The sequence below is a fragment of the Oncorhynchus mykiss genome, chromosome 6 (assembly GCF_013265735.2).
Source record: "Oncorhynchus mykiss isolate Arlee chromosome 6, USDA_OmykA_1.1, whole genome shotgun sequence".
NCBI classification, from domain to species: Eukaryota; Metazoa; Chordata; class Actinopteri; order Salmoniformes; family Salmonidae; genus Oncorhynchus; species Oncorhynchus mykiss.
This window is the reverse complement of record NC_048570.1, coordinates 22,851,952-22,867,347: the sequence shown is the minus strand read 5'-3', so window position 1 is coordinate 22,867,347 and position 15,396 is coordinate 22,851,952. Positions and strand designations below refer to the sequence as shown.

Here is a 15,396-nt window from a genome sequence, read left to right as displayed (position 1 = left end):
GTGGATACCCCTTCAAATGAGTGGATTCGGCTATTTCGGCCACACCCGTTGCTGGCAGGTGTATGGAATCGAGCACACCGCCATGCAATCTCCATAGACAAACATTGGCAGGAGAATGGCCTTGCTAAAGAGTTCAGTGACTTTCAACCTGGCACTGTCATAGGATGCCACCTTTCCAACCAGTCAGTTTGTCAAATTTCTGCCCTGGTTATGTAGTGTATGTGACCAGTCTGACTTCATCACACTGCTGCACTGATATCTCTCATAAGCTCATAACATAAGCTGGCTTGTTGCCTTTCGTTTGTTTCCAACCACACTACTGAATAATTTCAGAATGGTACAGGAAGCTGTGGATACTCCCTCGTTGCCGTACCACCTTAGTTTAGGCCCCCATACATCTACGATATAACACACTTGCATGTGGCGATGAAACTTTTGAGGGACTTTAAAAAATAAAAATTATATATATTTGAAAGCACATTAACTCCGGTCTGCTTGCCAGGCACTGCATGGTGATTGAGGCACTCATTGACCAAGCACAACTAGGAGCATGGGTGGTATTTTTTTTGTTTTTTGTCGATCAGTGTGGTTGGAGAGTAAGACTGTGTGGTTTAAGTTTTAGGGAGGGATTGTATGGATGAACACTAATTTGTGAGAGCGCATGAGCTGTGATTTATGTACAGTATTTACTGTTGAACATTGCATAGCATGTTACCTCTAAATCTCATGTATTTATATTTCCTATTACTGCAAACCTGTGGCTAAATTCTGACTTGCATTGGATCCAAACAGTAGTTGGTTTGCTATGATTCTATTATGTGAAGCTCCTCTGCTACTTCTTGCAAAGTACACAATGTAATAATAATTGGGTGGGTGTGCTTACATCTGTCCTATTTCACACTTGTACAAGTGTGTATTATACGCATGTGAATTTGAAATGTTTTTTGCATATCCCTAAGACACCCTCGGAATGTCTCTTGATCATGTTTCAATGTACATTGGTATTGATAAGTGGTACAGTGCCATCAAAGTATTCATACCCCTTGACTTATTCCACTTTTTGTTACAGCCTGAATTCCAAATGGATTAACTACATTTTTTTGATCACATCTACTGCACACAATATCCCATAATGACAACGTGAATGCATGTTTTTAGAGATTTTTGCAAATGTATTAAATTAAATACTGAAATATCTAACGTTTTCACACCCCTGAGTCATTACTTTGTGGAAGCACCTTTGTTAGTGATTACAGCTGTGAGTCTTTCTGGGTAAGTCTCTAAGAGCTTTCCACACCTGGATTGTGCAACATTTGCCCATTTTATTATTTTCTAAATTCTTCAAGCTCTGTCAAATTGGTTGTTGATCATTGCTAGAGAACCCTTTTCAGGTATTGGCGTAGATTTGAGTAAACTAACTCGGCCACTCAGGAACATTCACTGTCTTCTTGGTAAGCAACTCCAGTGTATATTTGGCCTTGTGTTTTAGGTTATTGTCCTGCTGAAAGGTGAATTCATCTTAGTGTCTGGTGGAAATCAGGTTTTCCTCAGATTTTTCTGTGCTAAGCTCAATTCTGTTTCTTTATTACCCTGAAACTCCCCAGTCCCTAACGATTAAAAGCATAACATGTTGCAGCAACTACTATGCTTGAAAATATGAAGTGGTACTCTGTAATTTGTTGTATTGGATTTACCCCAAACGTAACACTTTCTTCAGGGGAAAAAAACGTACTTTTTTTGCAGTTTTACTTTAGTGCCTTGTTGCAAACAGGATGCATGTTTTTGAATGCTGTATTCTGTACAGGCTTCCTTCTTTTCACTCTGTCAATTAGGTTAGTATTTTGTAGTAACTACAATCTCAGTTTTCTCTTATTACAGCCAATAAACTCCATGCAACCTATTATGTGAGTTGTTAAGCACATTTTTACTCCTGAACTTATTTAGGCTTGCCATAACAAAAGGGTTGAATACTTATAGCCTCCGTTTTAGCTTTTCATTTTTTATTATTTTGTAAAAAAATCTAAATGCATGATTCCACTTTAACATTATGGTGTTGTGGGTAGGCCTGTGACACATCTTAATTTAATCAATTTTAAATGCAGGCTATAACAGCAATGTGGAGAAAGTCAAGGGGTGTGAATACTTTCTGAAGCCACTGTATATGTTGTAATTTATGAGGACTGAAACTTTTCCCTAACATTATAGTCTGATATTTTGACATTGTATTATCTATCATCTTGACATATCACCACTGAAGAACATACAGTTGAAGCCTGAAGTTTACATACATTTTAGTTTGGAGTCATTAACTTGTTTTTCAACCACTCCACAAATGTATTGTTATCCTAACCAACTTGCCAAAACTATAGTTTATCTACTTTGTGCATGACGCAAATCATTTTTACCAACAATTGTTTACAGACAGATTATTTTACTTACAATTCACTGTATCACAATTCCAGTGGGTCAAAGTTGACATACTAAGTTGACTGTGCCTTTAAACAGCTTGGAAAATTCCAGAAAATTGTCATGGCTTTAGAAGCTTCTGATAGGCTAATTTGAGGCAATTGGAGGTGTACCTGTGGATGTATTTCAAGGCCTACCTTCAAACTCTGTGCCTGTTTGCTTGACATCATGGGGAGAAAAAAAAAATTGTAGACCGCCACAAGTCTGGTTCATCCTTGGGAGCAATTTCCAAATGCCTGAAGGTACCACATTCATCTGTACAAACAATAGTACGCAAGTATAAACACCATGTTACAACGCAGCCATCATACTGCTCAGGAAGGAGATGTGTTCTGTTTCCTAGCGATGAACGTACTTTGGTGTGAAAAGTACAAATCAATCCCAGAACAGCAAAGGACCTTGTGAAGATGCTGGAGGAAACGGGTACAAAAGTATCTATATCCTCAGTAAAATGAGTCCTATATCGACATAACTTGAAAGGCCGCTCAGCAAGGAAGAAGCCACTGCTCCAAAACCGCCATAATAAAGCCAGACTACGGTTTGCTACTGCACATGGGGACAAAGATCATACTTTTTGGAGAAATGTCCTTTGGTCTGATGAAACAAAAATAGAACCGTTTGGCCATAATGACCATCGTTATGTTTGGAGAAAAAATTGGGAGGCTTGCAAGCCAAAGAACACCATCCCAACCGTGAAAAACAGGGGTGGCAGCATCATGTTGTGGGGTTGCTTTGCTGCAGGAGGAACTGGTTCACTTCACAAAATAGATGGAGTCATGAGGAAGGAAAATGATGTGCATATATTGAAGCAGCATCTCAAGACATCAGTCAGGAAGTTAAAGCTTGGTTGCAAATGGGTTTTCCAAACGGACATTGACCCCAAGCATACTTACAAAGTTGTGGCAAAATGGCTTAAGGACAACAAAGTCAAGGTATTGGTGTGGCCGTCACAAAGCACTGACCTCAATCCTATAGAATATTTGTGGGCAGAACTGAAAAAGCGAGTGCGAGCAAGGAGGCCTACAAACCTGACTCGGTTTGTTATAAAAATATATGTATTTCACCTTTTATTTAACCAGGTAGGCTAGCTGAGAACAAGTTCTCATTTACAACTGTGACCTGGCCAAGATAAAGCAACGCAGTGCGACAAACAGAGTTACACATGGAATAAACAAGCGTACAGTCAATGACACAATAGAAAAAAAGAAAGTGTATATACAGTGTGCAAATGGCGTGAGGAAATTAACATTGGAGTGATCGATGTGCAGGTAGAAATACTGGTGTGCAAAAGAGCAGAAAAGTGTTTGACCCAAGTTAAACAATTTAAAGGCAATTCTACCAAACACTCAATTAGTATATGTAAACTTCTGACCCACTGGGAATGTGATGAAAGAAATAAAAGCTGAAATAAATCATTCTCTCTACTATTATTCTGACATTTCACATTTTTGAAATAAAGTGGTAATCCTAACTGACCTAAAACAGGGAATTTTTACTAGGATTAAACTTCAGGAATTGCGAAAAACTGAGTTTAAATGTATTTGGCTAAGGTGTATGTAAACTTCCGACTTCAACTGTAGCTAGTGCTTGAGTTCATTCAATAAGTTGCTAATTTTCCGTGGCTTCTTTAGACTTGATTTTGTTCCGCATGTTCTTCTGCTTATTTCTTCACCTCATCACAACAAATGTGAAAAGAACTTAAATCATTTTATTTTGTTTTACGGGTCCATTTGTTATAAGTTCATTTTGTTAACTTGAAAGGTTTTAAATGTTTCTAAGCCTTTATTTTCTTTCTTATTAAGGGTGCTTTTTGAATTCAAATGAATGTCAGTCTTGCCAGAGTTTTACTTGGTAATAAGGAGACCAAGAGATCCATGGCGTCTTATTCTGGTTTTAAGAAGTCATGGTTGCCACTTAATTGCCGAATGAGTATCTTGAAAGAAAAACGTGTCCGGTTGATTTGATACTGATAATAGAAAGAGTATGATGTTGTGTAGGGAAGTAGACCAAATGCTCATGTATTATGATCATTTTTCTCCTTTTTATAAATGGTTGATTAAGGTTTTATATATGTGTTTACACTTTATTTTGCAGAAAGTAATATTAAAGGATCACTGCAACAGGTACGTGTTTTGTGAACACAATTGTTCATGTGGTTATTTCAGTCATATCTCCTTTTATAGAGTAAAAGGCTATGATTTAACTGAAGCACTAAATGTGTTATAATCAGATTGCTAGTCTGAAGTTTTTAATGAAGGCACTGATAAACAAAACATAATTCCTTGAATCCTCTCTTATGAAACAGGAAACAGTAATACTCTGTATCTGATTCTCTGTAAGAGGGCGTATCAAACTACTTGTGTGATTTAGATCATGGTATTATATCAAATTAGATTGGGACATTCATTGTTGGATGAAATAGTGTTTAATTCAGTCAGCTAGCCAGTGGGATTTGGAATACAGCCAGCAGCCTTGTTCTGGTAATTATTTATACATACAGTGCCTTGCGAAAGTATTCGGCCCCCTTGAACTTTGCGACCTTTTGCCACATTTCAGGCTTCAAACATAAAGATATAAAACTGTATTTTTTGTGAAGAATCAACAACAAGTGGGACACAATCATGAAGTGGAACGACATTTCATTTTTTAACAAATCAAAAACGGAAAAATTGGGCGTGCAAAATGATTCAGCCCCTTTACTTTCAGTGCAGCAAACTCTCTCCAGAAGTTCAGTGAGGATCTCTGAATGATCCAATGTTGACCTAAATTACTAATGATGATAAATACAATCCACCTGTGTGTAATCAAGTCTCCGTATAAATGCACCTGCACTGTGATAGTCTCAGAGGTCCGTTAAAAGCGCAGAGAGCATCATGAAGAACAAGGAACACACCAGGCATGTCCGAGATACTGTTGTGAAGAAGTTTAAAGCCGGATTTGGATACAAAAAGATTTCCCAAGCTTTAAACATCCCAAGGAGCACTGTGCAAGCGATAATATTGAAATGGAAGGAGTATCAGACCACTGCAAATCTACCAAGACCTGGCCGTCCCTCTAAACTTTCAGCTCATACAAGGAGAAGACTGATCAGAGATGCAGCCAAGAGGCCCATGCTCACTCTGGATGAACTGCAGAGATCTACAGCTGAGGTGGGAGACTCTGTCCATAGGACAACAATCAGTCGTATATTGCACAAATCTGGCCTTTATGGAAGAGTGGCAAGAAGAAAGCCATTTCTTAAAAATATCCATAAAAAGTGTCGTTTAAAGTTTGCCACAAGCCACCTGGGAGACACACCAAACATGTGGAAGAAGGTGCTCTGGTCAGATGAAACCAAAATTGAACTTTTTGGCAACAATGCAAAACGTTATGTTTGGCGTAAAAGCAACACAGCTCATCACCCTGAACACACCATCCCCACTGTCAAACATGGTGGTGGCAGCATCATGGTTTGGGCCTGCTTTTCTTCAGCAGGGACAGGGAAGATGGTTAAAATTGATGGGAAGATGGATGGAGCCAAATACAGGACCATTATGGAAGAAAACCTGATGGAGTCTGCAAAAGACCTGAGACTGGGACGGAGATTTGTCTTCCAACAAGACAATGATCCAAAACATAAAGCAAAATCTACAATGGAATGGTTCAAAAATAAACATATCCAGGTGTTAGAATGGCCAAGTCAAAGTCCAGACCTGAATCCAATCGAGAATCTGTGGAAAGAACTGAAAACTGCTGTTCACAAATGCTCTCCATCCAACCTCACTGAGCTCGAGCTGTTTTGCAAGGAGGAATGGGAAAAAATGTCAGTCTCTCGATGTGCAAAACTGATAGAGACATACCCCAAGCGACTTACAGCTGTAATCGCAGCAAAAGGTGGCGCTACAAAGTATTAACTTAAGGGGGCTGAATAATTTTGCACGCCCAATTTTTCAGTTTTTGATTTGTTAAAGTTTGAAATATCCAGTAAATGTCGTTCCACTTCATGATTGTGTCCCACTTGTTGTTGATTCTTCACAAAAAAATAAAGTTTTATATCTTTGTTTGAAGCCTGAAATGTGGCAAAAGGTCGCAAAGTTCAAGGGGGCCGAATACTTTCGCAAGGCACTGTACATACAGTAAGAGTCAAAGGTTTGGACACACCTACTCATTCCAGGGTTTTTATTTTTACTATTTTCTACAATGTAGAATAATAGACATCAAAACTATGAAATAACACATGGAATCATGTAGTAACCAACAAAGTGTTAAACAAATCAAAATTAATTTGAGGTTTTTCAAACCAGCCACCCTTTGCCTTAATGACAGTTTTGCATACTCTTGACATTCTCTCAACCAGCTTTACCTGGAATGCTTTTTCAACAATCTGGAAGGAGTTCCCATATATGCTGACCCACTGCTAAGAGCATCGTTGGGGGCATGTTTGGTTTTTTACATGATCCAGTTGGGGGAGCTGTCCAGTTCCCTGGCGCTGAAATCGATGCCGCTCTCATCTTATGCAAACACCACTAATAGCACACATTTCATGTGAAACATAGGCTAGGCCTATACATTTCGCAGACTATTTTCTTTGAATAAAAATAACAGTCTACAAACTAACCAAATTTTGTAACCTTAATTGATTACAATCCCGGTCGTTGTTTTTTTCTCCGCAGTGCTTTAACACTTTGAAACACAATGTTTTGACTTGGGCCCGGTTTCCTGATAGCGATGGAACTTTTGAGGCTTATGATTGTTTTCATGATGCATCTATCCTACAATGGCCGAAGATGTAACTTGTGTTTCCCAAAACGCCACACAGATAAAACTGTTAAGTGCGTCGTTGGAGCATGTGTCGATACTGATAGGATCAAAAGAAAAGTAGTGCTGCTCTTGAATCAGCTTTCTCCATTCAAATCTTTCAGTATCTCACAATACTGACGACGGATAAGCTCCTAGAGAGATATTACCGCCTACGGCTACAAATATTGAGGCGGCTTAATCTAATGATTACCCGATGTCACAAGAAGGCCAAAAAGATCATCAAAAACATCAACCACCTGAGCCACGGCCTGTTCACCCTACTATCATCCAGAAGTAGAGGTCCGTACAGGTGCATCAAAGCTGGGACCGAGAGACAGAAGCTGTTTTTCAATCTCAAGGCCATCAGACTGTTTAAATAGCCATCACTAGCCTGCTTCCACCCGGTTACGCAACCCTGCACCTTAGAGGCTGCTGCCCTATAGACAGACTTGGAATCCCTGGCCACTTTAATGTTTATGAACTGCTTTACTGATCTCATATGGAGATACTGTAGTCTATTCTACTGTATTTTAATTCATACCACTACGACATAGCTCTATTTATATATTTCTTAATTCCATTCTTTTACTTTTAGATGTGTATTCTTGTGAATCGTTTTTAGATACTAATGCACCGTTGGATCTAGGAACACAAGCATTTCGCTACACCCGCAATAACATCTGCTAAATATCTGTATGTGACCAATAACATTTGATTTATAGGCTATTTGGAAGAGTTCCAATAAAACAACTTTATTCAGAGCAAACAACAAATGTAAACGCCTGGAGTTTGCTAAACGGTGTTGGCACTTAGTGATAAAATAATTTATATGTTTGAAGATGATTAAATAATTCTACCCTGAAACGTAACCATTAGGGAGTATAGTTTATGTAGCATGTAGAAGGAATAATTACAGTATTTAACATAAGTCCAATTAGGTTGGACTGGGAAAGAGAGAAATGTGTGTGTGCCTAAGAAAATACCGAAGAACAATTAAAGTGTGTTTGAACCGACCTGGCTAGGACTCTGAGAAACTTATGAGGACAGGGAGTACTTCAAATCAAATGTATTTATATAGCCCTTCTTACATCAGCTGATATCTCAAAGTGCTGTACAGAAACCCAGCCTAAAACCCCAAACAGCAAGCAATGCAGGTGTAGAAGCACGGTGGCTAGGAAAAACTCCCTAGAAAGGCCAATACATAGGAAGAAACCTAGAGAGGAACCAGGCTATGAGGGGTGGCCAGTCCTCTTCTGGCTGTGCCGGGTGGAGATTATAACAGAACATGGCCAAGATGTTCAAATGTTCATGAATGACCAGCATGGTCAAATAATAATAATCACAGTAGTTGTCGAGGGTGCAGCAAGTCAGCACATCAGGAGTAAATGTCAGTTGGCTTTTCATAGCCGATCATTAAGAGTATCTCTACCGCTCCTGCTGTCTCTAGAGAGTTGAAAACAGCAGGTCTGGGACAGGTAGCACGTCCGGTGAAAAGGTAAGGATTCCATAGCCGCAGGCAGAAAAGTTGAAAATGGAGCAGCAGCACGGCCAGGTGGACTAGGGACAGCAAGGAGTCATCATGCCAGGTAGTCCTGAAGCATGGTCCTAGGGATCAGGTCCTCCGAGAGAAAGAGAGAATTAGAGAGAGCATACTTAAATTCACACAGGACACCGGATAAGACAGGAGAAGTACTCCAGATATAACAAACTTACCCTAGCCCCCCGACACACAAACTACTGCAGCATAAATACTGGAGGCTGAGACAGGAGGAGTCAGGAGACACTGTGACCCCATCCGATGATACCCCCGGACAGGGCCAAACAGGAAGGATATAACCCCACCCACTTTACCAAAGCACAGCCCCCACACCACTAGAGGGATATCTTCAACCACCAACTTATCATCCTGAGACAAGGCTGAGTATAGCCCACAAAGATCTCCGCCACGGCACAACCCAAGGGGGGGCGCCAACCCAGACAGGAAGATCACATCAGTGACTCAACCCACTCAAGTGACGCACCCCTCCTAGGGACGGCATGAAAGAGCACCAGTAAGCCAGTGACTCAGCCCCTGTAATAGGGTTAGAGGCAGAGAATCCCAGTGGAGAGAGGGGAACCGGTCAGGCAGAGACAGCAAGGGCGGTTCGTTGCTCCAGAGCCTTTCCGTTCACCTTCACACTCCTGGGCCAGACTACACTCAATCATATGACCCACTGAAGAGATGAGTCTTCAGTAAAGACTTAAAGGTTGAGACCAAGTCTGCGTCTCTCACATGGTTAGGCAGACCATTCCATAAAAATTGAGCTCTATAGGAGAAAGCCCTGCCTCCAGCTGTTTGCTTAGAAATTCTAGGGACAATTAGGAGGCCTGTGTCTTGTGACCGTAGCGTACATGTAGGTATGTACGGCAGGAGCAAATCAGAAAGATAGGTAGGAGCAAGCCCATGTAATTCTTTGTAGGTTAGCAGTAAAACCTTGAAATCAGCCCTTGCCTTAACTGGAAGCCAGTGTAGGGAGGCTAGCACTGGAGTAATATTATAAATCTTTTTGGTTCTAGTCAGGATTCTAGCAGCCGTATTTAGCACTAACTGAAGTTTATTTAGTGCTTTATCCGGGTAGCCGGAAAGTAAAGCATTGCAGTAGTCTAACCTAGAAGTAACAAAAGCATGGATACATTTTTCTGCATCATTTTTGGACAGAAAGTTTCTGATTTTTGCAATGTTACGTAGATGGAAAAAAGTTGTCCTTGAAACAGTCTTGATATGTTCGTCAAAAGAGAGATCAGGGTCCAGAGTAACGCCGAGGTCCTTCACAGTTTTATTTGAGACGACTGTACAACCATCAAGATTAATTGTCAGATTCAACAGAAGATCTCTTTGTTTCTTGGGACCTAAAACAAGCATCTCTGTTTTGTCCGAGTTTAAAAGTAGAAAGTTTGCAGCCATCCACTTCCTTATGGCTGAAACACAGGCTTCTAGCGAGGGCAATTTTGGGGCTTCACCATGTTTCTTTGAAATGTACAGCTGTGTGTCATCCGCATAGCAGTGAAAGTTAACATTATGTTTTCGAATGACATGCCCAAGAGGTCAAATATATAGTGAAAACAATAGTGGTCCTAAAACGGAACCTTGAGGAACACCAAAATGTACAGTTGATTTGTCAGAGGACAAACCATTCACAGAGACAAACTGATATCTCTCCGACAGATAAGATCTAAACCAGGCCAGAACTTGTCCGTGTAGACCAATTTGGGTTTCCAATCTCTCCAAAAGAATGTGGTGATCGATGGTATCAAAAGCAGCACTAAGGTCTAGGAGCACGAGGACAGATGCAGAGCCTCGGTCTGACGCCATTAAAATGTCATTTACCACCTTCACAAGAGCAGTCTCAGTGCTATGATGGGGTCTAAAACCAGACTGAAGCATTTCGTATACATTGTTTGTCTTCAGGAAGGCAGTGAGTTGCTGCGCAACAGCTTTTTCTAAAATATTTGAAAGGAATGGAAGATTCGATACAGGCCGATTAGTTTTTTTATATTTTCTTGGTCAAGGTTTGGCTTTTTCAAGAGAGGCTTTATTACTGCCACTTTTAGTGAGTTTGGTACACATCCGGTGGATAGAGAGCCGTTTATTATGTTCAACATAGAAGGGCCAAGCACAGGAAGCAGCTTTTTCAGTAGTTTAGTTGGAATAGGGTCCAGTTTGCAGCTTGAAGGTTTAGAGGCCATGATTATTTTCATCATTGTGTCAAGAGATCTAGTACTAAAACACTTTAGTGTCTCTCTTGATCCTACGTCCTGGCAGAGTTGTGCAGACTCAGGACAACTGAGCTTTGGAGGAATACGCAGATTTAAAGAGGAGTCCGTAATTTGCTTTCTAATGATCATGATCATTACGATGATCGAGCAGCAGTGAGGGCTCTTCGATACTGCACGGTACTGTCTTTCCAAGCTAGTCGAAAGACTTCCAGTTTGGTGTGGCGCCATTTCCGAAGCTTGCTTCAGAGCTCGGGTATTTTCTGTATACCAGGGAGATAATTTCTTATGACAAATGTTTTTAGTTTTTAGGGGTGCAACTGCATCTAGGGTATTGCGCAAAGTTAAATTGAGTTCCTCAGTTAGGTGGTTAACTGATTTTTGTCCTCTGACGTCCTTACTTCTCAAGGTTCCCCTAATCTCGGGGGAATGGAACTGTCGGCTAGGTAATGATACACAGTGGTGAGAACTATGGAGAAGGATAAAACTCACCTACTGTTTGTGTGTATGTATGTGCATAGGATATCTACTGTTTGTGTGAAAGTATGTGCGTAATTAAGGAGCCTGGTATAAAATGGATGTCTTTGTATTCTTGACTTTAGAACGTTCTCTGAATAAACTGTACAGACCTTTTGCATAAAGCTGAGTCTTTGCCTAATTATTATTATTATACCCACGGTCTTACAAACCTCGGGAATTGGTCAAAGCTATTGATTGATTGATAGTTATTATCATTGGGATTTGAAAATTCTCATGACACTTAGATTGGAACTGGGTGCTATGGTCAGATAAGATGTAAATAGAGCTTTTTGTCTACACACACCAGTGGTGGTTTTGGCTTTGAAAGAAGGATGCATATGCAGAAAAGAACCTCATGCCTACTATAAAATATGGTGGTGGATCTTTGATTTTATAGGGATGTTTTGCTTCCACTAGTCCTGGGGCTCTTGTTAGGGTCAACAGCATCAAGAACTCTACCAAGTACCAGGACATTTTAGCCAAAAACCTGGTTGCCTAAGCCATGAGGCTGAAACTTGGCCTCAAGTGGATCGTAAAGCTAGACAATGACCCAAGCACACATTCAAATCCATAAAGAAATTGTTAATTTACCACAAAATCTACATTTTGCAATGACCATTTCGGTCTCCGGACTTGAACCCCATTGAGAACCTGTGGTTTGAATTGAAGAGGGCAGTCCATAAGTGCAGACCAAAGGATATCAAGGCTCTGGAAAGATTCTGTATGGAGGAATGGTCTGAGTTCTAGAAAAGGCTAAATGCTGTTATCCTCACAAGGGCAAGGTACACAAAGTATTGAAAACGGGTGCCAATAATTGACACCTTTTTTTAAATTACTTAAACATATTTGAGCAATTGTATAAAATATACTTTTTTTTGCATAGGCCTATAATATAGCTCAGTATTTGTATTTATAAAGTATTTTTTGCCATTCATTTTGGAGGTGACTAGCTAGAATATATCAGTTAGCTAACCATTTACAATAACAGCAGTTCTATCAGGAATCAAGGTAAGACCCCGATGCAGACACGTCAAATTGACAATGGTTTAATATTCCAACAGGGGCAGGCAATAGACAGGTCAAGGCAGGCAGGGGACAGTAAACTAGAGGTGGGGCAACGGTACCGGACGGCAGGCAGGCTCAGGGTCAAGCAGTAGGGGGAGAAAAAGAGAGACTGGAAAAAGCAGGAGCTGAGTACAAAAATGCTGGTTGACTTGTCAAACAAAACGAACTGGCATTGGACATACAAAGAACACAGGTATAAATACACAGGGGATAATGGGCGACCCCCCCCCCCTTCTGGAAACAGAAGACAAAGGGCTGTGAGACATAGGGTTGACTCTGGGCTTATGAAAGGTGTGATGTATACGAAGGGTACGGTGCAACAGAAGACAAACAAACAAGATCCCGGGTGGATAGCCATACCTTCTGCCCGAGACAATGCCGGGGTCCGATGGCGATCCTCTTGTCATCGATACCTGGAGGTGGTCTTGAGGAGGGCCGACCAGGCTCTCTTGCAGGTACGATGACAGCGGCGGACAAACATCTGGTCAGAAGGTACGCCAACCTCTTCCTCGGGGAAGAGCGGGGTCTCATACCCCAGGGAACACTCAAACGGAGATAGGCCCGTGGCAGAGCAGGGAAGGGTGTTGCGGGCGTACTTGACCCCGACCAGCTGCTAGCTCCAGGAGGTGAGGTTGAAGGAGACCAGGCAGCGCAGAGTGGTCTCAAGATCCTGGTTGGTTCGCTACGACTGGTCATTGGACTGGGGGTGGAACCCAGAGGACAGGCTGGCAGATGACCCAATGAGGGCGCAGAACGCCTTCCAGAACGAGAACTGAGGCCCCGAGTCGGAAACCATGTCCACGGGCAGTCCATGGATCCGGAAGAAGTGCTACACCATGAGCTGGGCCATTTCCTCGGCCCAGGGTAGTTGGGGGAGAGGAATGAAGTGAGCGCCCTTGGAAAACAGGCAGTGGTTGCAGAAGAGCAGCCGGAGCTTACCGAGGAGTCTTATTCTGAGCACAGATCGTGCAGGCGGAGACAAATGCAGCGACATCCGGAACCATCATAGGCCACCAAAAGCGTTGTTGCACGAAGGCCAGGGTCTGACGGGACCCCAGGTGGCAGGCAAGCCTGGAGGAATGGGCCCACTCCAGGACCACAGCGCGGACAGTGTTAGACATAAACATCCGATTACCGGCTTGACATTCTTGGATCCCGGCCAGTACGGTTGAACCGTGTGAACAGCAGGACCCATCTGGCTTGCCTGGAGTTGAGGCGCTTGGCGGTGCGGAGATACTCCAGGTTCTTGTGGTCTATCCACACGATGAATGGGTGTTCCGCCTCCTCCAACCAGTGCCTCCCGAAGCTCACGATTCCCCACATCTTAGTTATTTTCCGTAGAGTTGAGGCGATGGGAAAAGGCGCAGGGATGTAGCTTGAGGTCCAGGGCAGAACACTGGGATAGGACCGCCCCCACTCCAACATCAGTAGCATCTGCCTCCGCCACAAACTGACTGGAAGGGTGCAGATGAACCAAGATAGGAGCTGTGGACCTCGGCAACGCCAGGCCAATGACAGGCATTTCACATTTAACCCCACCCACATGTGAAAATCAAAATATCAAATTGTGTTTGGATTTATAAGAAAAAATAAGAAATCCGTTTTAAAATGTGTGTCTAAAAACAAAACAACTGTCCGTTTTCTCATTCTGTGTTGCTCGGTTTAGTGTAGAAAAGTAATTATCCGCACGAACACCGACCATGCGATCACGTGGTGTAAATCTGGTTAGCCTGAGGTATTGAACGGAGAATCGGTAGTGAAACAGTGGGAGCGGAGCGCACAAGTAGCCTAACAAACGGAGTTTCCCATTTCTTATTCTTCACAACGGGTTTTCGAGGAATTATGTTATTTTATTAAGCGATGATTATAAATATGATGCAAACTCATTTCTAAAAAGATTGTAATTCATTTCGAATACGACGAGGCATACATTTAAAAAGGTACGTTTTTTTATTGAACATAGAATTGGATAGAAGTCAAGGGGTTTGCGTTTAGATTATTTTAACTTTTTAATGAATAGCCTAATTAAACATTTTGTTAGACAATGTAAGTTTATACAACAGTTAGTGCTGGTGCAATCAAAATGATTTTCGGCCAGGTACACAGACACGGGACAGCTTATGCAAGGCTTACAGTGCCTTCAGAAAGCATTCACACCCGTTGACTTCTTCCACATTTGGTTGTTACAGCCTGAATTTAAATGGATTAAATTGACATTATGTGTAACTGGCCTACACAATATCTCATAATGTCAAAACAGAATTGTTATTTAACTTTTTTTTTTTTTTTTACAATTTAATAAAAAATACGCTGAAATGTCTTGAGTCAATAAGTATTCAACCCCTTTATTATGGCAAGCCTAAATAAATTCAGGAGGAAAGATTTCCTTAAGTCACATAATAAGTTGCGTGGACTCACTTTGTGTGCAATAATAGTGTTTTAACATGATTTTTGAAAGACTACCTAATTTCTGTACCCCAAACATACAATTCTCTGTAAGGTCCCTCAGTCGAGAAGTGAATTTCAAACACAGATTTAACCACAAAGACCAGGGAGGTTTTCCAATGGCTCGCAAACAAGGGCACCTTGTTTAATTTAATAACCTTTTGAGCATGGTGAAGTTATTAATTACACTTTGGATGGTGTATCAATAAACCTGGCCACTACAAAGATACAGGCATCCTTTCTAACTCAGTTGCCAGAGAGAAAAGAAACAGCTCTGGGATTTCCCCATGAGGCCAAAGAGGATTTTAAAACAGTTACAGAGTTTAATGGCTGTGATAGGAGAAAACTGAGAATTGTAGTTACTCCCCA

The 15,396-nt window shown here is 41.4% G+C and overlaps 2 protein-coding genes across 2 annotated transcripts in view; one reads left to right on the top strand and one right to left on the bottom strand.

The window, feature by feature from the left end:
• LOC110525522 overlaps positions 1 to 15,396 on the bottom strand; it is a 500,086-nt gene that overhangs the window by 465,068 nt on the left and 19,622 nt on the right. The gene's annotated exons all lie outside the window — the stretch shown is intronic.
• The window catches only part of LOC110525523 (cytospin-A), a 46,494-nt gene that overhangs the window by 27,676 nt on the left and 3,422 nt on the right, over positions 1 to 15,396 (top strand). The window lies entirely within an intron of this gene.